This window comes from Mercenaria mercenaria, chromosome 18 (genome assembly GCF_021730395.1).
Source record: "Mercenaria mercenaria strain notata chromosome 18, MADL_Memer_1, whole genome shotgun sequence".
Lineage (NCBI taxonomy): Eukaryota > Metazoa > Mollusca > Bivalvia > Venerida > Veneridae > Mercenaria > Mercenaria mercenaria.
The window spans coordinates 4,100,867-4,128,542 of record NC_069378.1 but is presented as its reverse complement, the minus strand read 5'-3'; the positions used below and the strand labels follow the sequence as shown (position 1 = coordinate 4,128,542).

The window sequence follows — 27,676 nt, the reverse complement described above, 5'->3', positions numbered from 1 at the left end:
AAACTTAACTGGAACTGGACTTAAAACTTCATAAAAATTTTCCTGTTTACTGATACTTATTAAAGAGCGTATGAAATATAGTTTAAAACATAAGGTCATTTTTCAGTGTGTAGTTTACCTAATATGAAATATATACACTCCATATTTAATGCGAAATGAACACACCACCAGATACAACAAAGATAGGCTATGTTTGTAGAGATGTAATACATATATTATAGCACGGCTTATGCACTTTTACTAAATAGTTTGCAAGTAATCTCATTTGCTGCTCATTTGTTTGTATATATTTCTTAAGCTTTTGTTCGTAAGTATGGCCCTGGCAACACTCATTAATCTTTGGTAATATTTTCGGTCATTTTCATACTTATACTTATATCCTGAACATATTTATATTGTTAACCGAAGATACGATAGTGGTAAGTTGTCTGGCTTCCACGCACATTACCAATGTTTCGAGATCATCTCGGGCCAAATTTTATTAAATATATTGTATTGTTATTTTACAGTTTTTGGTAACATATTCCACGAATTTTAATTGTTTTCTCTTGTAGTATTTATGTTCTTGAAACGATTGTGACAAGTATTGTTTCTTTTTATCTAAGATACTTGGATACTCTATTTGGACAGCTGTTTTATCAGGGTTTTTTTAACATAAATTTAAAGCTTTATGAAACTTTAACTTGATTGCAAGTGTATTTCTTTCAGTAAGTGGACAATAAAAATCATGATATATTTGACCAGATAAGTGTAGAAAATTTCCTGCCTGTTAAGTTTGCAGGTAAAATTTGAAGAAAAGATATATCAGACGAAGGGCTCGAATGCACAACCTCGATATCGTCAGCTAAACGTTTTGTTCTTTCAGTTACCTCCACATGCGGCATTATGTCAGTTAAGAAATGTATATACAATAGTTATATTTTGATACCGAAATTTTAATTTGCGGAAATATTCGGAAATATTAATGAGAGCCAGTTCAAAACTTACGGACAATACACTGGCCAAATGAAATAATGATATATCGGTCAGTGTACAGTATATCTAAACAGCAAGCAATATTTGCTAATTATACATGTTTTTGACATCAAAACGCTAACAGATTTGCATGGAATAAATTCAGTGAACAATGTTGAGGTCCTCATGACAGTTTTACATGCATAGTATTTTGTTAGAATCCAGTGTTAATGCATTTCTTAGTATGAAACAATAGTAATCACAATATTGCACTGGATATGATTTCTGTTGAAAACTGTACTAGTATATATGAATATCACTTTGGTTATACATTTATCTCAAATTTATGCTGAAACGATGTCTTCTAACTTACAAATATTTATGCGGGCTTCAAAAACATAATTTGTCACCTATACCATTTACAGTTAGAGTTTCTAGTCGCAAAACATGACTACTGAAGCTTGGTGGCTGGATGGCCATAGCCAACCTATTGTGATGGATGAGTGTCTTTAAATCAAGCTATTGTGGTGGATAAGGGTGTCTTTAAATGCAGCTATTGTGATGGATGGGTGACTTTAAATCAAGATATTGTCACAGTGATGGATGTATGACAGTCGGATTAAAATAATTTTCTATTAATGCTAGGTATTGGATCTGAGGTCAGGCTATTTAGACTCACGTTAACCAACCTTGCTTTCTGCATTTTGAATGTGAAAATAGAAGTTTACAAAATCTATATTTAACCTGGTATTCCAGTTTTCGATACGTGATTATCACGTACGGGTTTATAATTCTAATTCTGTAACTGCCGGGCTAATTCTGGATCTCAAGTACTCCCTCAACAATTACCCCCGAGTGTCACAGATACTGACAACATAAAAGCTGGAGCATGTCAGCTAGACCAAATACAGTTAAACTTAGCTATCAAGGACATTGCGGCACGTCCAGATTGTATGGCTAAAAATTTATGCGACATTGAAAAAAGCCAATTCATTCGTTTAAATATTGAAGGTCTTAATAAATTAAGTTTTAATGATGAAGACCTTTTGAACATTGTATATGCGTTTGATAGTGTATTGTTTATTTTTTCAGTGAATCAAAATGATGACTTAAACTTAATGAGTATGAGACTACTGCGTTACCGCGGCCAAAATCGATGACGGATAGATGTATGAGGGGATACGGAGTAGTGTTTATTTTACAAGGAAACAATTGAATCCGGTGTTACCGTTGTTGAAACTGACAAAATTGGATTTATATGGATAAAATTGTGTAAAATATTTTTCAAGTGTTTTTCATATGTTTTGTATACATTCTTCATCAAAAGTCTTTGCATTTTAATAATGCACGATATTTGATTCTTTGAAACATTAGAGTTTGATATAAGAAATTTATTACAATATGGTGAAGTCTCAGTAATTGGGGATTTGAATGCAAGGTGTAGCAATAAATCGGATGTTATTGAATATGTTAATCATTTTGACAAGTACATTTCAGTTATAATAAAAGATAAAATAAATATTACAACGTCTGATTTACCAGTAAGGAACAGTATCGACACTGTCGTGAACTCATCTGGTATTAAATTACTTGACATTTGTATAAGCACTAATCTCAAAATTGTAAATGGTAGAATAGGACAGGATGCCGGTATTGGCAATACACACATATGTCAGGTAATAGTAACAGTGTAATCTTGAAAAATTATATGACCTAATTACGATTGTTAATAATTTTGTTATACACGATATGCATTCGTTCTCACCTCACGCACTTTTAAGTACTTGGATTGTTTTTAAAATGTAATCAGAATAAAGAAAATGGTGATTTTGTTCCTACAAGGACATTATCATAGAATAATGAAATTGTGCATTTGTATATTGATGCATTGAATTGTGAATGACTCAATATCGAGTCAATTGTTGATGATATAATCATAGAAGGCACACGTTTGGATCAGGGTATTTAAAATATATCGAATATATTATATTATATAGCAAAGAAATGTATCCAATAATAGAAGTAGGAAGTTAAAAAACCTTTAGTATGATAATGACTGTGAGACTTTTCGCTTGCAAACAAATTATGTAGGAAAAACCGATCGGCGAATAACGGTGACTTGTAGATTACTAACAAAACGGAGAGCACGGGCTAAATTAAATATCTAGCAGAGAAAAAAATCACAGTTTTGCTACAGACCAGCTTCAAAAGTTTTGGTCACAAATTAAACAAATTAGGAAAAAACATAAAACTAATTCTACCTCGCCTGAAGAATTTTACGATTATTTTAAATCACTATAATGCAAATCACTATGTTTATACGAGTGGTTATGAAGAAGAAGAAAATTTATCACGCACTAATTTTAATGTTTATCATGTTGAACAGTTAGACATTGATTTTACTGTTGATGAAGCTGTTAAGGCAATATCATCATTAATAAGAGGTAAAAGTGAGGGAGAAGATCTTTTGATCCCCGAAATGTTTATTGAATGTAAGCATGCTTTTTCACCTGTACTCATTTGCTGATCTTGAGTGTATCTTCGGACATGGTGTAGTGGTATTATTGCACCTATTCCAAAGAAGAGAAGCTTGATCGATGTAAATAACTACTTACTAGAACTTTTCTAAGATATCTGCAATATAGTCGATACACGAATACGTACGAGAGCTGATAATCAATTTGGCTTTAGAACGGGAAAATCTACCGTTGATTGCATAGTTGTCTTAAATTCTATTATCAATGAAATGATTAAACATGACAAAAGAACAGTGTACTCAGCATTTGTTGACTTTAAAAATGCGTTCAACTTAGCATACAGAAACAGTATATGGTTTAAAATAATAGAATATGAAGTTTCATCTAACTTAAAGGTTGTAAAAATGCTACAAAGCATAGTGTAAAATTACGTATAACAGTAAATGGATCGCTTACTGATTATTTTGATTGTTATATGGGTGTTAAACAATGGGAACCACTTTCCCATCTACTATCTACTATTTGTACTTTTCATTAATGATATGAAAGAACAATGCACAATGATACAATTGATGTTTTTACACTTGATGAATTACAGATATTTCTGTTCTTGTTTGCAGACGATGCTGTTCTATTTTCCTATTCTAAAGAATGGTTACATATACTCTTAAACAGATAATATGAGTATTGAAGAGAGTGGGGTTTAACAGAAATGTTATCAAAAATAGTAAAAATAAATGCTGCTGCTGCTGATGATGATGATAATGATATCAATAATATTAATAATAATAATAATTAATGATGATGATGATGATGATGATATAAATAATAATAATAATAATAATGACAATAATGTAAGTAGAGTTTTCCAGATTCTGGCCCAATACAACACTTAAGGTTTTCCAGGTCGATTGCACTAAAACACTTGGGAATGAAGTTGCCCCCGTTTTTGCACCATACAATGCTAAAGTTGATCATTTAATCTGTTCTACCTAGCCTGACACTGAACAGGTGCCAAACACCAGTGATGTAGACTTTAATAATAAATGATGATAATGATGATGATAATAATAATAATAAAAATAATGATAATAATGTTAGTAGAGTTTTCCATTTTCTGGCCCCATACAACACTTAAGGTTTTCCATGTCTATTGCACTAAAACACTTGGGAATGAAATTGTCCCCTTTTTTGCACCATACAATGCTAAAGTTGATCATTTAATCTGTTATATCTAGCCTGATACTGGGCAGGTACCAAAAAAACAGTGATGTAGACTTTCTGCATTGAGTGTGACAAAAGACATATTAAAATATAATAATAATAGTACAGATAAATGCTGCTGCTGCTGCTGCTGATGATGATGATGATAATGATATCAATAATAGTAATAATAATGATAATAATAATATTAAATGATGATGATGATAATGTAAGTAGAGTTTTCGAGTTGTTCATCCTATCTGTTCTACTTAGCCTGACACTGAGCAGGAGCCAAAATAACAATGATGTAGACTTTCTGTATTGTGTGTGGTAAATGATATATAAATAAAGTAATAATAGTAATAATAAATGATGATAATGATGATGATATGATGATTATAATAATAATGATATTAATGTAAGTAGAGTTTTCCAGTTTCTGGCCCCATACAACAGTTAAGGTTTTCCATGCCTATTGCACTAAAACACTTGGGAATGAAGTTGCCCCCATTTTTGCACCATACAATGCTAAAGTTAATCATTTAATCTTTTCTACCTAGCCTGAAACTGTGCAGGTGCCAAAAATAAATGCTGCTGATGATGATGATAGTGATGATGATAATGATATTAATAATAATGATAATAATAATAATAATAACAATAATAAATGATGCTGACGATGATTATGGTGATGGTGATGATACTTGTAATGATGATGATGATATCAATAATAATAATAATAATAATAATGTAAGTAGACTGTTCCAGTTGTTCATCATTGTTGCCTTTTTGCACCATACAATGCTAAAGTTGATCGTTTAATCTGTTCAACCTTGCCTGACACTGAGCAGAAGACAAAATAACAGTGATGTAGACTTTCTGTATTGTGTATGGTAAAAGACATGTAAATGAAGTAATAATAGTAATAATAAATGATGATAATGATGGTGATGATGATAATAATGTAAGTAGAGTTTTCCAGTTTCTGGCCCCGTACAACACTTAAGGGTCTCCATGTCTGTTACACTAAATCACTTGGGAATGACATTGCCCCCCTTTTTGCACCATACAATGCTATAGTTGATCATTTAATCTGTTCTACATAGCCTGACACTGGGCAGGTGCCAAAAAAACTGTGACGTAGACTTTCTGCATTGTGTGTGAAAAAAGACATATTAAATTTAATAATAAAAGTGAAAATAAATGATGATGCTGCTGCTGCTGCTGAAGATGATGATAATAATGATATCAATAATAATAATAATGATAATGATAATGAAAATAATAATTATAAATGTTGCTGATGCTGCTGCTGCTGCTGCTGCTGATGATGATGATGATGATGATATCAATCATAATAATAATAATAATAATAATAATAATGATAATGATACTGTAAGTAGAGTTTTCCAGTTTTTAATCCTATCTGTTCTACCTAGGCTGACACTGAGCAGGAGCCAAAATAACAGTGATGTAGACTTTCTGTATTGTATGTGGTAAAAGACATAGTAATAAAGTAAAAATAAAAATAATAAATGATGATTATGATGATGATGATGATGCTGATGATAATAATGTAAGTAGAGTATTCTAGTTTATGGCTCCATACTGCACTAAAACACTTGGGAAAGAAGTTGCCCCCCCCCCCCACCCCCTCCCCTTTTTGCACAATACAATGCTAAAGTTGATCATTTAATCTGTTCTACCTAGCCTGACACCGGGCAGGTGCCAAAAAACAGTGATGTAGACTTTCTGCATTGTGTGTGACAAAAGACATATTAAAATATAATAAAAATAGTAAAAATAAATGCTTCTGCTGCTGCTGATGATGATAATGATATCAATAATAGTAATAATGATAAAAAGGATAATAATGATAATAATAATAATAATAATAAATGGTGGTGGTGCTGCTGCTGCTGATGATGATGATGATGCTGATGATGATGAGGATGTTGATGATATCAATAATAATAATAATGATAATGTAAGTACAGTTTTCCAGTTGTTCATCCCATCTGTTCTACTTAGCCTGACACTGAGCAGGAGCCAAAATTACAGTGATGTAGATTTTCTGTAATGTGTGTGGTAAAAGACATATTAATAAAGTAATAATAGTAATACAAAATTATGATAATGATGATGATGATGATGATGATGATGATAATAATGATAATAATGATAATAATGTAAGTAGAGTTTTCCAGTTGCTGGCCCCATACAACACTTAAGATTCACATGTCTATTGCACTAAAACACTTGGGAATGAAGTTGCCCCCCTTTTTGCACCATGCAATGCTAAAGTTGTTCATTTAATCAGTTGCCTAAAAAACAGTGATGTGGACTCTGCATTGTGTGTGACAAAAGACATATTTATATAGTAATAATAATAATAATAAATGATGCTGCTGCTGATGACGACGATGATGATGATGATGATATTATCAATAATAATAATAATAATAATGTAAGTAGAGCTTTCCAATTGTTTCTCCAATCTGTTCTACCTAGCCTGACACTGAGCAGGAGTCAAATTAACCGCTATTTAGGCTTTCTGTATTGTGTGTGGCAAAAGACATATTAATATAATAACAAGAGGGCCAAAATGGCCCTATATCGCTCACCTGTTATCATTGCACTCAAGGACAAGAAGGTAAAAAAATAATCAAGATCAATCAAAAAAATTATGAGAAAATATGGTTGAAATTTTCTTAAAGTTACTTCAAATAAATCAGGCCAGTAGTTTCATGCCCGAAGGATTACATCAGAGGAGGTTAGGAGCAAACTTTTGACTGATGAAGCTCAAAGGACAGGAACAACAAAGGGAAGAAATTAAAAATAAATCTAAGTCCTCAGAAAAAATGTCTAAGTCCAAAGGACAGGAAGAACAAAGGGAAAAATGTAACCAAAAAGAAAAAAAATTCTTACAAGGTACAGATATGTCAAAATACACCTATAAATTGGAGGTAACATCCATGTTGTACCACAGAAAAGTGGTCTCGGCTTTTCCCTATGGCCAATAATAAAAACGTTACTAAATAAGCTATTTATAGTAACATAAAAGGGAAGTAATTAAAAAAAATATTGTAAGTGAACAAAAGAAGGATCTGCCAAGTTGTGTGCAAGACTAGTTAAAATCAAATCATAAATAAAGCTGCTATTGTGCAGACAAGGTCAAAATAGTTAATTTCGGCCCTTTTAGGGGCCATAACTCTGGAACCCACAAAGGAATATGGCCGGTTCAAGAAAAGAACCAAGACCTTATGGTGACATAAGTTTTGTGCAAGTTTGATTAAGTTCAAATCATAAATGAAGCTGCTATTGTGCAGACAAGGTCAAAATAGCTAATTCTGGCCCTATCAGGGGCCATAACTCTGGAACCCATAAACGAATCTGGCCAGTTTAAGAAAGGAACCAAGATATTAGAGTGATACAAGTTGTGTGCAAGTTTGGTCAAATCAAATCATAAATAAAGCTGCTATTGTGCAGACAAGTCAAAAAAGCTAATTTTGGCCCTTTCAGGGGCCGTAACTCTTGAACCCATTACGGGATCTGGTTGGTTCAAGAAAAGAACCGAGATCTTATGGTGACACAAGTTTTGTGCAAGTTTGATTAAATTCAAATCATAAATGAAGCTGCTGTTGTGCAGACAAGGTCAAAATAGTTCATTCTGGCCCTTTCAGGGGCCATAACTCTGGAACCCATAATGGAATATGGCCAGTTCAAGAAAGGAACCAAGATATTAGAGTGATACAAGTTGTGTGCAAGTTTGGTTAAATTCAATTCATAAATGAAGCTGCTATTATGCAGACAAGGTCAAAATAGCCAATTCTGGCCCTTTCAGGGGCCATAACTCTGGAACCCACAATGGAATCTGGCCAGTTCAAGAAAGGAACCAAGATCTTATGGTGATACAAGTTGTGAGCAACATTGGTAAAAATCAAATTATAAATAAAGCTGCTATTGTGCAGACAAGGTCAAAAAAGCTAATTTTGGCCCTTCAGGGGCCATAACTCTGGAACCCATAACGGGATCTGGCCAGTTCGAGAAAGGAACCAAGATTTTATGGTGATACAAGTTGTATGCAAGTTTGGTTAAAATAAAATCATAAATGAAACCACTATCGTGCAGACAAGTAATTGTTGACGCACAAAAATAGCAAATTCTGGCCCTTTAAGGGGCAATAACTCTAGAACCCATGATGGGATCTGGCCAATTTTCGAAAGTTTGATCAAAATTGCCTGCAAAATGTGGTCTCTATCTTGTTCACCAGAAATTGTGGACGGACGGACGGACGGACGACGGACGAAGGGCGATCACAAAAGCTCACCCTGTCACTATGTGACAGGTAAGCTAAAAATAGTAAAAATAAATGATGATGATGATGATAATGATAATAATAATAATGATAATAATGTAAGAAGAGCTTTCCAGTTTCTTGCCCCATACAACACTTAAGGTTTTCCGCGTCGCTTGGGAATGAAGTTGTCCGCCTTTTTGCACCATACAATGCTAAAGTTGATCGTTTAATCTGTTCTACCTAGCCTGACACTGGGCAGTTGCCAAAAACAGTGATGTAGACTTTCTGCATTGTGTGTGATAAAAGACATATAAATAAAGTAATAATAGTTATAATAAATGCTGCTGCTGCTGCTGCTGCTGCTGATGATGATGATAATGATTTAAATAATAATAATAATAATGTAAGTAGAGTTTTCCAGTTGTTCATCCAATCTGTTCTACCTAGCCTGACACTGAGCAGGAGCCAAAATAACAGTGATGTAGACTTTCTGTATTTTGTGTGGCGAAAGACATATTAATATAGTAAAAATAGTAAAAATAAATGATGATGATGATAATGATGATGATGATGATGATGATAATATTAATAATAATAATAATAATAATAATAATGTAAGAAGAGTTTTCCAGTTTTAATCCATATAAAACACTTAAGGTTTTCCATGTGTATTGCACTAAAACACTTGGAAATGAAGTTGCCCCCCTTTTTGCACCATACAATGCTAAAGTTGTTCATTTAATCTGTTCTTCCTAGCCTGACACTGGACATGTGCCATAAAAACAGTGATGTAGACTTTCTGCATTGTGTGTGACAAACGACATATTAATATAGTCGCCAGATCTTCTATGTGTATGGAATAAAATAAATAGAGAACACAATTATTGCTAGTATACGTGTTTAGCTCGCAAGAGCCAAAGGCTCAGAGTGAGCTATTCTGATCACTCACCGTCCGGCGTCCGTCGTTGGTCGTCCGTCGTCAGTTTACTTTAAACGACATCTCCTCATAAACCGCTAGGCCAATTTCATCCAAGCTTCACAGGAATGTTCCTTGGGTAAAGCTCTACAAAATTTATTCAAAGAATTGAATTCCATGCAGAATTCTGGTTGCCATGGCAATCAAAAGTAAATCTTTAAAAATCTTCTTCTTAAAAATCAGAAGTCTAGAGCTTAGATATTTGGTGTAAAGCATTGCCTAGTGGACTTCTACCAAGTTTGTTCAAATCATGACCCCGGAGTCAAAATTAACCCCGCCCCAGGGGTCACTTGATTTTACATAGGAAAATTTTCAAAAATCTTCTTCTCAAAAACCTGAACCCTAAACCAGAAGGCCTAGATCTTAGATATTTGACATGTAGCATTGCCTGGTAGACTTCTACTAAGGTTGTTCAAATCATGACCCTGGGGTCAAAATTGACCCCACCCCAGGGTCACTTGATTTTACATAGGAAAATCTTCAAAAAAATTCTAAAAATAAACCAGAAGGTTTAGAGCTTAGATATTTCACAAGTTGCATTGCCTAGTAGACCTCTACAACATTTGTTCAAATCATGACCCCCGGGGTCAAAATTGATCCCGCCCCAGGGGTCACTTGATTTTACATAGGAAAATCTTCAAAATTTTTTCTAAAAATAAACCAGAAGGCCTAGATCTTAGATATTTGACATGTAGCATTGCCTAGTAGACTTCTATAAAAAAATTTCAAATCATGGCCCCGGGGTCAAATTGGCCCCTTGGGATTACTTGATTGTACATAGAAAAATCTTCAAAATTTTCTAAAAATAAACCAGAAGGCCTAGAGCTTTGATATTTGTGATGTAGCATTGCCTAGTGAACCTCTACAAAATTTGTTCAAATCTTGACCCCCCAGGGTAAAATTGACCCCGCCCCAGGGGTTACTTGATTGTACATAGGGAAATCTTCATACATTTGCTAAAAATAAACCAGAAGGCCTAAATCTTAGATATTTGATATGTAACATTGCCTAGTAGACTTCTACAAACTATGTTCAAATCATGACCCCCGGGGTAAAATTGGCACCGCCCCAGGTTACTTGATTGTACATCGGAAAATCTTCCAAAAAAACCTTCTAAAACTCATCAGTTTAACATTTGAAACATGTACCTCATATTACTCAAGTGAGCGATCCAGGGTCATCATGACCCTTTTGTTTTATTTTCCGACCGGGTATTTCATTACAATCTCACTAAACTATGGGTTCATTGACAAAGAATACAACACACAGGTGCTCTTATTTTTGTATTATAATAATTGTACACATTTAGGAAAGACAATTACACCATTTGTACGATGAAAAATGAATTACTTTCATTTTACCAGCCAAAAATGTGGGTGAGGTGTATAACTATGCACTTTAGCATATTCTATTATATTATACAGAGTACCTATGTAAGTCTCTTTAGTGTGCCCAACCAGATTAAACATATCATTTCTGAGATACGGGTAAATCTGATCTGTTAAAATTAAGTATACTGATAGATTAAAAGTTGTTTCTTTACGTTAATTCCCTTTGTTTAAAATACGCCATTGGAGTAATGCAGACGCTATGACCTCTAAACTCTTTTGAGGCCTGTATGTAAGTTATACATATCTCACATTTATGAAATATTGTGTGTCCAACTTCTCTCACACTTTTTAAACTTTCACAGATCAACAAGCTTGGTGTGTAGTTTACCATAAAGGAAAGATTTTTCTGTGACTATTTTACCGCAGTTATGGCCCTTTGATAGTTTTTGCTGTAACGAATATAGAGAATATTCTTGTGTATTTAACCCCTTCCACACTATTAATCTGATTTGCTTCTAACTTTCATTGATGATCAACCTTTATGTATAGATGACCATTAAGGAAGGAATATTTTGTGTGACTATTTTTACCACAGTTATGACCCTATGATAGTGTAAAGCTTGTGTGTCTAACTTCTCCCACACTATTAGCCAGATTTGCTTCAAACTGCCACAGATGATCAAACTTGATATACAGATGACCATAGATTAACTTTTTTCCTGTGACTGTCTTTACCACAGTTTTGACCCTTTGATAGTTTTTGCTATATTGAAGATGACACCGTTTGTTGGGGCATGTCCTATGGACACAATTTACAGTATATAAATGAAACGTTTGGTGGAAGTGATAGACAAGAGATGAAGTAATATTATTTCTTTGTAAACCACTATCTTATATATGACAATAAGATTATTATATAAGTAGCTTTATCTTGGATGCTATATGCTTAAAGAGACTTTGCCAGGTCGGATCACATGAGGGGCGCAAGTGCCAAATAACATTTGGCCTTGTAAAGTTCATGCTAGCCAAATACAGCATCTCAAATCAAGCTACTGTTATAATGACCCTTTTGTTATATACCTTCACCATTTTGTTTTATATGCAGTCTTAGAACACACTTAATACTTTTATAATAAGCACAATATGTACTACCACTAAAAGAAAATAGAAGTTATTTTTAACAAATACTGTTTTACATGACATTTAAGGTTACAAATCAGTTTTACCTGATGCTCAACACGGCTTCAGGAACCAAAGATCCTGTGAGACCCAGTTGATAATCACGATACAAGACCTGACCAGCAATAGCGACTCCATGGGACCGACTGATGTGATTCTGCTGGATTTTTCAAAGGCCTTTAACAAGGTCCTTTACTTAAGGCGTCTTCATAAGCTAGAGTTCTATGGTGTGAGAGGGAAACTACATAGTTGGATCAGCAACTTTCTCAGAAACTGTACTCAACATGTGAACCTGGATGGCACTTCTTCGGATACAGCCCCAGTTCAGTGTTCCCCAAGGAAATATTATGGGCCCTCTGCTGTTCCTTCTTTTCATTAATGACTTGCCTATAGTAATTACATTTCCGCAGGATCAACAGCTAGATTATTCGCTAACGACTGTGTGCTCTACCACAGGATTAGGTAAGTGAAAGATGCACAAGCATTGCAAAGGGATCTGGATGCGCTAGGGCAATGGGAAAAGGATTGGCTGATGGAATCTCACTCTCAGAAGTACAAAATAATGCACTTCACCAACAAACGGAAACCAATTAGAAATCCTTATACAATCCATGGCCACATTTAAGAAGAAGTAAACTCAGCAAAGTATATTTAGGCATCAACATTCATAAGAATCTCAACTGAAACTATCATATTATCATTTTTTACAAAGAAAGCAAACAATAGCAGTTCTTTTACTCAGAGAAATATGCATCAGTTCCCAAAGAAAACAAGAGAACTTGTTATACTACCCTGGTGAGACCAATTACGCTACAGTCATCTGGGATCCCTATACACAGGAAAATATACGGAAACTGGAGATGGTGCAGCGAAGGTCAGCACAGATGGTTTTCTCTGACCACATACGAACCAGCCGCGTCACACTTATACTACATCATCTTCAATGGCCTTCATGACATAAGATTTCTGGTGCCTTTTGCCCGGACCCTCAACTACCAGAAGTCGCTTTTCCCAGACACTATCAGGTTATGGAACAGCCTTCCCAAAACAGTGATAAGTTGCCCCTCATTAGACAGCTTCAGGAGGGAAGTGCAGTCTTTAGAGCTTCGCTAAACTTATACTGGATGGTTTTTAGATATACTGTAATATAGTATATTTTACCAAGATATGCACCTAAAAAAATTTCTTACACCACTCAAGCGCCAGTACCAGTATATGCCAGATGATTGGTATCTGTATACTGTAAAAACGTAGGTATTAGGCCCATTATAGTGTACCTACTTTTGAAGAGTATTCAGTTCCTACCATAAACCTACATTGACTTAAATTTTTCAAGTGGGCATAGGTTTGAGCCCTAGTGGGACTATTTCCCCCCTTATATTCCCTTTTTTCTAGTAAGTTTTATACCTTTTTAAAGAATTATATTGATTAATTGTACAATAGTGGAATTTTTTCATCTAATAAGAGTAGTTTTGCTGTTCAAAGTGAAAGTACCTCTGAAACAGAAGGGGCAGAGTTAGACATTTTTAGAAATACTGAGTTACATGTGGTAAAAGTTCTCTAGTTTGCTTTTACTCTTTAGATGACTTGACTCGACTTTAATTGTTCAATGTTGGAGTAAGAATTCTGTCCCATTAAATCCTTTTTTCTTAAGAGACTCTAGAAAAGAATGATACTGACAGTTTAAGTTTGTTTTCTATTATTGTTTACCAAAAGTTTGACGTTTCTTTTATAAAAAATAATGGATTCTCTGCAAACGTTTTGGACAGTGGTCCTTGTTTTGGAATGTATCTCTACTTGAGTAAAAAGAAATAGCTTAAACTATGCAAAATGTATAAAACATGACACGGTAAAAGTTGTTTAAAACTTTCAACACAGTGCGAAATAAGGTCAACTTTAAGAATATATCAAGCGAGTGCCATTTTTAAAATTACTATAAGGGGTCTAATACCTTAATCGTGAATGTAGTTCCACAAACACAGTTAGTATTTATTCTGTAAGTTGATATTTTTATGAGGATTTTCTACATTTGAAGTAAGTTTCTATAAATAAAATGTTTAGTGAAAGCTGAGCTGGCATTAGATGCTGTGTTTTTTGCAAATGCAAAGAAAACCCACACCAACTGAACATCTGCGGTAACCCGGATGTGGTTCTTTCAGTTCCAATAGTATTGTAAAACAATCCAAATGTTTGTATTGTATGTTGTCAATTCAGAATGTTTTGCGTGAGGAATATTTTGTAAGTATATGGTATAAACAGTTCTTTGAGAGGTCATTATTCTAAGCTGTATAAGAATGAAATATTGAAGATTTGTTTAATACAATTCAATTGTTATTATTGACGGATTCAAACCACATATATTGAGACTAATTTTCAATAAAAAAACTTTTGTGCATTTCTATTGACTAAATAAACCTATCACCATATACATGCAAATATACTATGAAATGGTTTATGGTGATCTCACTAAGCACATACATTCATTCAAGTTAAGAAAACTGTAAATATCGGCCATTTTGGTGGCCATGTTGGAAAATGGCCTCCATTTTAAATCTTACATCACAAATAAAAACAGATGAGTTATATGTCTATCAAAATACGAATATTTACGTAGCATTTTATTTTATCATACAAAATTTTGTATTGAGAAAACACTAGCTATGTAAAAAAGAGGCGCGAAATGTATGTTGATATACCCCATCCACTTTTGTCACTAGTTAATTATTAAATGTACAAGTTGTGTAATTGCATTATCTAAATGTGTAAAATTATTATAATTACAAAATGAAAACACTTAGAAACGACAAACCTGAAAAATAAATTGAAATAGGAGCCCTATCCCAATGTTTTGGGGGCATTTTGAGGCTAAACATTAGCTTTTTCATGTAAAAACCATAATGTTTGGTATATTTTGCTTCTAGTAGTAAAACTTGTCTTGCTTGTGGTAATAACAATTACAACAAACATATATAAGACAAAAAAAGCCAAGAACACTTGCGAATATTTGTTCTCATGCGAAATTCTAAATTTTTAATTTAATACATTCTTATATACCCCACCCACTTTTTGGGCTAGTAAAGTAAAAATAGTACAACGTTCTTTGTATAAATGGTGTGATTGTCTTTCCCAAATGTGTACAACTATTATAATACAAAAATAAGAGCATCTGGGTACCACGGGTCTGAATAAAAATTCAAAATAAAACCCCTACCCCAACATTTTTGGCGATTTTTAGGCTAAAATTAGCATTTTTTTTCTTATAAAAACACATTCTTTATTAATATTTCTCTACCAGAAATGGAACTTAGCTTTCTTGTGTTGATTTAAATGTAAAAAAAACATATATTAGGTAAAAGATACCAACAACCGCAGTTTTTTCTAACAGGTTTTTGTATGACTACGAACTTCTTCAAAACTTAACCTAAAACATCAGTAATAATATATGTGTAAGGAGACTTGTTTATATTTCTTGAAATTTGAAAATGTTATCAAAACGTGTAGACGTTCATAAATTGTGAAAACAGTAATTTTAACTGCTGAAAATAAGAGGTTTTTTATGCACGCCATTTTCCGACTAGTATAGAAGTACCGCTTGCTAAGGGTGTTTCTCTACTATTCCTTTTTGTGATTAACTTTGTCCTGTTTTACTTGGACAAATGGGAAAGTGTTAGGAAAACAAAAGTGTTACGATGGCGCTACATCTCCAGTACGTTTTCTCAATGCATCATAATAGAATCACTTTAAACACACGTATAATCACACAACATATCACATTTAAGTGGTTCCTCACCTGTACGAAGTACAAATTACTGCTATAATCACACAACATATCACATTTAAGTGGTTCCTCTCCTGTATGAAGTATAAATTACTATATAATCACACAACATATCACATTTAAGTGGTTCCTCACCTGTATGAAGTATAAATTACTGCTATAATCACACAACATATCCCATTTAAGTGGTTCTTCTCCTGTAGGAAGTACAAATTACTGCTATAATCACACAACATATCACATTTAAGTGGTTCCTCACCTGTACGAAGTACAAATTACTGCTATAATCACACAACATATCACATTTAAGTGGCTCCTCTCCTGTATGAAGTATAAATTACTGCTATAGTCACACAACATGTCACATTTTTAAAGGTGGTTCCTCTCCTGTATGAAGTACATATTACTGCTATAAACACATACATAATTAAACTGTTTCTCTCCTGTATGTATTTTTTAATCTTCCCCTGTAACATATGTATAATCAGAAATATTACATTTAAAGCATTCCTCTACTGTATGCATTCTTGTAATACATGCAATTACATACATCTTATTTAAAGCGTTTCTCTCCTCTATATATTTTATATCTTTTTAATTAAGTTACAACATGCTAAATAGCTGTACTAGGCCGTTGCAGGAACTATTTAATGTATAACATATTCACTTGTTTGTTTTCTTTAATGTCACGCTAGTACAGTTATAATCGTATGGTGTCTTTCCAGCTGCTTAACGGTGGTGTGTGGCGGGGGCAGAGACCCCAGGTGCCGCTTCATGATTTATTCTAGGTATGGGCGTGCACCTGGATAGAACCAACGTGTTGAGATGGCATTGTTTCTCTGTGTGATTTCAGCTAAGTCTTCGCTAATTGTTACTCCTAAGTATTTTACATTTTTATAGATTTAAGGTCATTGCCATTTAATTTACATGGGAAGTGGACATTATGTTTCTCTTTTTTCAAATTTTGACGACCTCATATTCATCGAGATTAAATTCCATTTACCAGTGAAATTCCAACTGTTCTAATTTTGTATAATCATTTTGGAGGTTTAGAGTATCTACAGAGGAGTCATTTTGTTAGGTAAGTTCGTTTATATAACAGAGGAAAGGGAAATGACCGAGGACAGAACCTTTGAGTACCCCTGACATGACTGGTACTGAAAGCACCAAAATACCTTACAATACTTGAAGATTTCATTTTATCACCAGGAATGTTAATCTTCTTGTTACAACATTTAGTCCACTGTGCTCTGTTGCCAAACATAATAAACTCAGTTTTTGAAGTGTTCATTTTAAGTTTGTTCTCATGCAGGCAATTGTCATTGCGCATTGTTCAAGTTCTGATGACTTTATTACTAAGAGATATCCTTTTCTGGCGATTGATTTCATAATGGTATTAATTACGTGCTGATTTAGACTAAATGCCTCAACTCGATATGCTTCTCTTTATTTCCTCCATATAGGCTTTCTGATATCTGAAATAAACGCTTGAGATACAGAATGTTTTCATTAAAACAATGTCTCGGTGCTCTACAATTGCTTTTTTTTCTCTGTAAGAGAAGCATGTTTATCTAGAACCTTCTCAAGTTTTGATCCAAACAGGTTACATCTTAACCGACAACTGAGTTTCTCCTCAGATCAGTATATTTGCCAAATCTATGATGATTTCTGATAACATTTTACAGATTGAGAAAAATGTTTGTATCTGAAGTATGTTTTTACTACATATTAATACAAAAATTGAAATCAATGTATAATTCTCACTTCGGCATGAAAGTGTTATAATGCAAATAGCTTGATAGGTTTATATGATTTTATTCATTATGTTTTTCCTTATTTTCATTTATAATATTTCGTACTTATAATAAAAGAAATAGACTGTGGTTTCCGTACTTTTTTCCTCCTTTCTCTGCTCCCGAGTATGGCACGGATACGGTACGGGGATTAGATCCATTCCATCACTCAAACGTTCTGCAAAAGCGTCTGGATGTCCTAGAACATCCTCACTCAGATAATTTCTTCCTTATTGATAAATAATCATAAATAATCCAACATTTAGGTAAGGAATACCTGATTTTGCAGTCTCGTGATTTCGTACTGGCCTTTTAGTTTGAATCGACACGAACAAAGGGGTCTGTCACTAGCAGTAACCACAGGCAAAGGAAAGATAACTCTTGCAAACACTGATTCAGGATTTCCAAAAAAAGTGACCACAAAATAATTCAAATGCTTGCATTCGCTTTTTTTTTCCAAATAAATTATAGACGTTATAGTTTTTTTACTGTTTGCCATGAGCGTCGCCATCTGTAATCTGTAATCTTTTGATCAATACCTCCTGTCTGGAAGAACCGTCGTAGTCAACTTCAAGGAAGGTTTTCTAGTACATATACAAAGTATTTTATAATGATTATATCTCTGATAATAAATTTATGTTGACATTAAAGCATAAAATTGCCTCACTGACATTTTATGACTGTATATTTTGTGTTTTGTTTCTGCAATTTAGTGTCATCAGCAGTCAGCTGTTTATTGAAAGGAAGTGTCAGGTTGTCTGTTTGGTCATCTGTCTGTCTGTCTGTAGACACAATCTTGTGCGCACCAACTCTCCTCATCCCCTTGACACAATTTAATGAAACTTCACACAAGTGATCAGTATTACCCCTAGTTGTGCATGGGGCATGTCAGGTTCTTTCAGAAAAAAAAATGTAGAACTATGGGACTTCGTTTTTTGTTACTATACTATGGAGGTAATATAGAGATGGAGTGCGGATGAGATAATTGATGATAATTATTTATTATACCACATGTTGTTCCTTGCTGAGCTCCTTTCAGAATCCTGTGCATAAAAATTTTAACAAAACGGAAGTTGTGGGTGACGTATGCGCACATGTCATATTTTGAAACTAATTAATACAAACAATGCACACTGTGTGGGATTCATCGGTAGAATAAATGTACTACTACTTAAAGCATGCGTTTCTGTGATCTTGTAACTCTTCAGATAGCTGTGACTCGGTAAAGTAAGCGTTTACAGTTTTCTATGTAGTCATTTTAAACTAAATTCTTTTAAATTTCCTAAAATTTCCTAAAAAATGTAGACATGTTAAATTAAAGTCAAGGTATCAAATTTTCATTTACTGGGTATTAAAAACGTGAGCAGTTGTGAGCATTTTAAATAATGACCATGTTTTAGACTGCATATTTTACATAATTGGTCTTGTTTACAAGTTTATATAAGTCGTTCGTATAACTGTATTAAATTTTATTTATTTTAGTAGTTACCAAACCCCTTCTTCGTGTATTTATCTATATATCTATTTATTTATTTGATTATTTAATTTATTTCGCAGATTTGAAGCTGGTGGGAAATCTCACTGTTAAATTGGAACATTTTTTCTACAATTTTGTCGCACGATCTGGAGGTCAGTGCCTGTAAAGGTGCACATGTTTTTTTGTTGTTGTTGTTGTTGTTTTTTTTTTTTTTTTTGTTTTTTTTAAAGTATGTGCCTTGCATTTCACTTATTCGCCTAGAATGTACAAGCATATTGACAAGACAAGAGATGTTTTAATATCCATATACACTCTGTACTACTAAAATTGGATTTGTAGGTCAGTAATATTACGTTATAACCTCATTTATTATAATTATAAAGTGAAATTTCGTATTCATATCTTTCTTGTCTTTACATTCTGGACATATCCAGGGACCCTCCGGTATAGTTTCAGCTTTCAAATTGGCACACGAATAGTGCCACCATTCAAATTCGCATTTTACATGTTCGCAATTAATCATTTCTCTATCGTTTGGGTGTTCACATGGACAATATGGCCACTCATTGTCAGAATCACTCCACATCCCTGTTAGTTGAATTAATTCATTGGAAAAGAAAATCCCTTCAAAATCTTAATTTTCGTAATCATTATTTGCCAGAAGTAACACTTATAATAAAGTCTTTTCAAAAAGAACAATTTCGATGTAAATCAATTATAATTCATGACCGTGGATGACATGTAAAATGCATGTATTTCGTCAACGTTAATTGCCAAGGTGTCAGCATTTACAAAACAACATCAGAATGTGTATTTGAAGTGTCAGGTAGTTACTAAACGGAAAATATCGGAACATCACGATCCCATTATCGGACTATTCCGGCTGTTTATCGGGACTCCCTCGATAAACTCCGTAAGGAACAACATGATATGCGATTAACACCTAGTTACTACTGATTGACAGGTACTTATCAGAGGAAAACAAAGCCGCGGTGCCGCACAGTGTACCTTTGAAGCGCTTTTGTCCGCACTCCATCTCTATATTACCTCCATGTATATACATAGAGTCCATATTTGCAATTTTATGTGCACCAACTCTCCTCATCCCCTTGACAAAATTTAATGAAACTTCACTCTTGTAAGTGATCAGTACCAACCCTAGTTGTGTATGGGGCATGTTAGGTTCTTTCAGAAAAAAACTCTGCAGAGTTATGGGACTTTGTGTTTTGTAACTGTGCTATATACATAGAGTCTGTATATGCAATGTTGTGTGCACCTAATCTCGTGAACCCATGCACACAATTGAATGAAACTACACACAAGTGATCAGCAGTAACCCTGGTTGTGCATGGGGTATGTTAGGTTCTTTCAGAAAAAAATCTGCAGAGTTATGGGACTTTGTGTTTTGTTACTGTGCTACAACATAGAGTCTACATATGTAATCTTGTGTTCCCCTAATCTCCTGAACCATTGCACACAATTTAATGAAACATCACACAAGTGGTCAGTACCAACCTTACTTGTGCACGGTGCATGTTAGGTTCTTTCAGAAAAATATTCTGCAGAGTTATGGGACTTTGTTTTCGTTACTATACCATATACATAAAGTCTGTATATCTACATAAAGTCTATATATACATACAGTCCACATAATTATGTAATCTTGTGTGCATCGAATTGCAATGCACTGTGTCAGTGTATGTGGGGGGTACATTCATCACCTTCAGTGATAGCTCTAGTTTATGGTTGATCCCTACTGGTGGTCTGTGATTGATCTCTCCTTATATTCATGATAATTTCCTACATTTGTTCTATGTTTGTTCATTACGTATGGTCAATAGTTGTTCCCAGCATGTTTTACTATAGTTGTTTCCTACACACTGTCAATATTTTGTTCTGTAAATGTGGTCTATGGTTGTTCCCTTGTTTCATGTTTTCTATTTCTGTTCCCTACAGGTGATGTACGGTTGTTTCTTTCATGCCATAAGGGGATTTCCAGTATTTTTACAGGTGCTGGGAAAATCCATCTTACACCCCAAGTGTAAGATGACACTCGTTCTGTAAATGACCTATGAAGAACTACATACTTGAAGAAGATTTATGTAGTAATTTATGTTTTATTTTAAAAAACAATGAAAATCCAATACCTTGACAGTTCCTCTTTGTTCCTGATAATATATTTCTTGATTCAAAAAATGTTACTGTATAAAAAATTCATAATGTTACGCTGCAACTGATAAAACAAAACCAGAACTAAACATTGTTATTTGTCTTTGAAACATCATGACGTCTTTCCTGTTTATGGGTGTGGATTTCCCACACTTTGTTTAAATATGCTGCTTTATAGTATAAGAAATAGTTCTAAAAAGAAAGCTGTTTGATTGATTTTATAAATTAAATTATTATTTCTTGAATTATGGTATGCAAGAAAAAGATTCTATCACTGGTTGCAGGTGCAGATCTATGAGAATATCAGGCTCTCAGGTAACTGTTTATGTGGTAACTCGACAAAGCCTCGTTAGCACCTAAACAGTTACCCTCAAGGCCGGAAATTCCCTTCCACACTTACAAGTGAAAGAATCGTTTATTCCTACATGTTTTCTATAGTTGTTACCTTCATATGGTCTATAGTTGTTCCCTATACATCTGTTCTATAAGTGTTCCTTACAGGTGTTTAATGGTTTTGCCATACAGGTGGTCGTATGTTGTTCCCAGACTTGATTGACATGTTTTGTGGTGTAATTGTTTTGTTCATCTTTTGTAGATCCGTTCAGACGAAGAACATAGACATGTTGTAGATGGCTTTTATATCTGTCAGTGTATGCAGATTGACATTCAAAACAGTACTGCTGGTGGTCATGTTGTATCAGTCAGCATAAGAAGATAGAGTAAAGTTAAGTAGTAGCTGCAGATACAGTGGTTTTGTCATGCTACTTACTACAGAAGAGACTTAATACTGGAGTAACATTCCTAACACTAGAGCTGTGTAACACAGAATGGAGCATATCTTTACTTGTAATGTTTGTGACTACACAAGTAACAAGATTGATGAGCTTCAGATGCATATGAGAATGCATACTGGAGAGAACTGCTTCAAATATGATATGTGTGATCCTGCATGTATTGAAAGCAATACTGAGCAGAGAATTATTAAAATTGAGAAGAGAGAGAAACGCTTTAAATGTGGCATATGTGAGTTTGAATGTTATCACAAGTGTCATTTGAAGGTACATATGAGAATTCATACAGGGAAGATATGTTTTAAATGTGAATTTTGTAACTATGCATCCAATCAAATGGGTAATTTGAAAAGACATACGAGAATGCATACAAGAGCAAAACTCTTAAAATGCGATGTTTGTGATTATACATGTACTGACAGTAGTCGTCTAAAAGAACATATGACAGTTCATATGGCAGAAAAACTCTTCAGATGCGATGTTTGTGATTATTTATGTACTGAAAGTAGTGATCTTAGCACACACATGAGAATACATACTAAGGAGAAATGTTTTAAGTGTGTTGTGTGCGGGTATGAAAGTAATCACAGAGGACATTTGAAGAGACATATGAAAATTCATTCCGGGGAGAAATACTTTACATGCAGTTTTTGTAAGTTTGCTTGCAACCAAATCAGTAATCTGAAAAGACATATGACGATACATACAGGAGAGAAACTCCTTAAATGTGATGTTTGTGATTATACAAGTACAGAAAGCAACCGTATGAAGGAACATAAGGCAATTCATGAAGGAGAAAAACGCTTTAAATGTGATGTTTGTGATTATGCTTGTCATCGAAATTCTGATCTGAAAATACATATGAGAATACATACAGGAGAGAAACTCTTTAAATGTGATGTTTGTAATTATACTTGCATTCAAAGAGGTCATCTCAAGAGACATATGAGAATACATACAGGAGAGAAATGTTATAAATGTAATGCTTGTTATTATGCATGTAATTCAAGAAGTGCCCTTGTGATGCATTTGAGAACCCATACGGGAGAGAAATGCTATCAATGTAGTGTTTGTGATTTTGCATGTAATTCAATCAGTTCTCTTAAGATACATATGAGTATCCATACAGGAGAGAAATACTTAAACTGTGATATGTGTGATTATGTATGTCGTCAAAGCAATAATCTGAAAAGACATAAAATAAGAATTCATGCAGAAAAGAAATGCTTTAAATGTAATGTTTGTGATTATACATGCAATTTAAGCAGTGATCTGAAAACACATAATGAGGATTCATAAAGGAGAAAAATGCTTTAAATTTGATACGTGTGATTATGCATGTTGTCAAAGCAAAAGTCTGAAGAGACATATGATGAGAATTCATACAGGAGAGAAATGCTTTAAGTTTAAATGTGATGTTTGTGATTATGCCTGCAATTTAGACAGTGATCTGAATACACATATGAGAATTCATACAGGAGAAAATATTTTTGATAAGCATATAATGCAAGCTGTCTGTAGAAGTATATAAAAATACATAAAATACAAGAGAGAAACCCTTTATTTTGCAAAGTTGTTTCCTTCTTGAAATAATTAACTTAAAGGTCTTTACCCAATTTTCTCCTCTTTTCACAGATAGGTTCATAGACTTTAGCTTGATAAAGGAAGGCAATCAACAGAAGTTGATGGAAAAGTATATCAGTGTTCCTATTGGCAGTTAAAGTTGGGGGGTGAAAACTGAGTTTTCTTGCACTTTGGCACCCCCCTGCTAAGAGATATACAACAGCTGTCTCCAAATTGGGGGTGCAAAGTACCTGGGGGTGAAAAACCTCCATTTGGGGGTTTCTGGGAACACTGGATATATTCTAAAATGCAGAAATCCTCTCTTTTTTTGAAAGATAACCTTTGTTCATATGAAATAATTTGTAAAGAAAGTGTTAAAGTTTATTTTGATTGAGTGTATCAAATAATGTATGATCAGCTGTGTCAGTTCTGTATATTACTTTTAAGCTCACCTGAACCAAAGGTTCAGGGTGAGCCATTAATATAATATAGGTGGTTGGTCTGGCGTCCAGCATCCACATTTTCACTTAAACATCTTCCTCTGAAACTTCTTCAGCATTATACCAAATTTGGTCAATAGCATCCTGGCATGGCCCTCTATCAAGTTTTTTTCAAATGGTTCACCTTGGCCACTAATAGGTTGATGGTCAGGCGTCGGTCATCCGGCATCCAGCATCCACATTTTCACTTCAACAGCTTCTCCTCTGAAACTACTGGTCAGAACTACACCAAACTTGGTCATTAGCATCCTGGCATGGCCAGAGCTAAAAATAGAAAACCTTTAAAAAAAACTTACTTTCATGAACTGCTAGATGGATCTTCATCAAACTTTGTAGCATCATTCTAAGGTCCTGTCACAAGTTTGCTCCAATGGGGGCACTTTGGGGCCACTAGAGCCGAAATAAGAAATGCCTTAAAACAAATTCTTCTCATGAACCACTTGAAGGATTTTCATCAAACTTGGTCTGTAGCATCATTAGAAGGTTCTCTCCCAAGTTTGTTTAAGTGGGGGCACTTGGTCCTTTTTAGGGGCCGCTAGAGCCAAAAATTAGAAATACTTTTGAACGACTTCTTTTCATGAACCGCAAGAAGGATCTTCATCAAAGTTAGTCTATAGCATCATTAGGAGGTCCTTTCCCAATTTTGTTCAAATGGAGGCAGTTGGCCCCTTTTAGGGGCCACTAGAACTAGAAATGCCTTTAAAACTGTGCTAAAGTCCTTATCCTAAAAATGCATTCAGTGTTGTTATATTTTCAGGTCCTTTGGGATTATGGAGTCCGTTCAACATAGGTGTAATAGTTCCGCTTAAGTTGATGCTAGGAGGCATAAGAGGGGTTACACATTTCATAACTTCTCATGAACAGACTCTGTCAAAACGAGTCTGCTATTATTAGCCTACCATCATCAGATGGTGGGCTATTCAAATCACTCTGCGTCCGTGGTCCGGCGTCCGTCCGTCCGTCCGTCCTTCCGTTAACAATTTCTCGTTATCGCATCTCCTCAGAAACTACCAGGGGGATTTTGACCAAACTTTGTCAGAATAATGTATTGGTACCCTAGTTGTGTCCCCCTGAAAATCAGACTGGTTCAACAATTTTTTAGTAAGTTATGGCCCTTTGTTTATTTCTATAATTTACATAGATTTATATAGGGAAAAACTTTAAAAATCTTCTTGTCCAAAACCACAGAGCCTAGGGCTTTGATATTTGGTATGAAGCATCATCTAGTGGTCCTCTACCAAGAAGATTCAAATTATTTCCCATGGGTCTTATATGGCCCCGCCCCGGGGGTCACATGGTTTATATAGACTTATATAGGGAAAAACTTTGAAAAACCTCTTGTCCAAAACCACAGGGCCTAGGGCTTTGATATTTTGTATGTGACATCATCTAGTGGTCTTCTACTAAGTTTGTTCAAATTATCCCCCTAGAGTCAAATATGGCCCCACCCCGGGGGTCACATGGTTTACATAGACTTATATAGAGAAAAACTTTGAAAATCTTCTTGTCCAAACCACAAAGCCTAGGGCTTTGATATTTGTAATGTAGCACCATCTAGTGGTTCTCTACCAAGTTTGTTAAAATTATCCCCCTAGGGTCAAATATGGCCCCGCCCTGGGGGTCACATGGTTCATATAGAAATATATAGGGAAAAGCTTTTAAAAACTTCTTGTCAATAACCTACAACATTCAAATTTGGACCACATGTATGGTTTTGAGTGGCAAGATGAACCTTGACATGAGTTGACCTTGATTTTGACCCAGTGACCTACTTTCACATTTCTGTAGCTACAACCTTCAAATTTGGACCACATGCATAGTTTTGTGCACTGAAAAAAACTTTGACCTTGACATTGACCTAGTGACCTACTTTCACATTTTTGAAGGTACAGGCTTCAAATTTGGACCACATGCATAGTTTCGTGTTCCGAAATGAAATTTGACCTTGATTTTGACCCAGTGACCTACTTTCACATTTCTCAAGCTACAGCCTTCAAATTTGGACCACATGCATGGTTTTATGTACCGAAACAAACTTTGACCTTTACATTGACCTAGTGACCTACTTTCACATTTTTGAAGGTACAGGCTTCAAATTTGGACCACATGCATAGTTCTGTATTCCGAAATACAACTTGACCTTGATTTTGACCTAGTGACCTACTTTCACATTTCTCAAGCTACAGCCTTCAAATTTGGACCACATGCATGGTTTTGTGTACCGAAACAAACTTTGACCTTTACATTGACCTAGTGACCTACTTTCACATTTTTGAAGGTACAGGCTTCAAATTTGGACCACATGCATAGTTCTGTATTTCGAAATAAAATTTGACCTTGATTTTGATCTAGTGACCTACTTTCACATTTCTCAAGCTACAGCCTTCAAATTTGGACCACTTGCATAGTTTTGTGTTCCGAAATGAACTTTGACCTTAAGATTGACCTAGTGACCTACTTTTACATTTCTGTAGCTACAGGCTTCAAATTTAGACCACATGCATAGGATTGTGTATTAAAACAAAACTTTGACCTTGACATTGACCTAGTGACCTACTTTCACATTTTTGAAGATACAGGCTTCAAATTTGGACCACATGCATAGATTTGTGTTGTGAAGTGAAATTTGACCTTGATTTTGACCTAGTGACCTACTTTCACATTTCTCAAGCTACAGCCTTCAAATTTAGACCACTTGCATAGTTTTGTGTACCGAAATAAACTTTGACCTTAAGATTAACCTAGTGACCTACTTTCAAATTTCTCAAACTACAGCCTTCAAACTTGATGCACATGCATAGTTTTGTGTACAAAGAACTTTGTCCTTGAAATTGATCTAGTGACCTACTTTCACATTTCTCAAGCTACATCTTTCGAATTTGGACCACATGCACAGTGTTGTGTACGGAAATGAAATTTGACCTTGAGCTAGTCATTAAGTCTTGAAATTTGGAACACTCAAAAATGGCACATTGGTGGGCGCCAAGATCACTCTGTGATCTCTTGTTCTTCATGGTTGCATTCTATGCTTCCAAAGGATCTTTTTACAAATTTTATTATCTATCATAACAGCAACCTTTAAGTGCCATGTGGCGGCTGTAAAAAGTCTCCCCCGTACTTGCATTCAGTGTTGTTATATTTTCTGATCCTTAGGGAACATAGAGTTCATTTAACATTATGTGTAA

General features: G+C 34.5%; 1 protein-coding gene across 9 annotated transcripts in view; it reads left to right on the top strand.

The window, feature by feature from the left end:
• LOC123537934 (uncharacterized) overlaps positions 1-24,410 on the top strand; it is a 102,270-nt gene extending 77,860 nt beyond the window's left edge. For 8 of the 9 annotated variants that reach the window (XM_053530714.1, XM_053530715.1, XM_053530711.1 and 5 more), the window contains one exon: positions 2,047-2,819. The gene's annotated coding sequence lies outside the window, so the exon portion shown is untranslated. Of the gene's footprint in view, positions 1-2,046; positions 2,820-22,232 lie in introns of those variants that run through there. The other variant, XM_053530713.1, reaches the window with a different exon arrangement.
• The last annotated feature ends 3,266 nt before the right edge of the window (positions 24,411-27,676 follow it).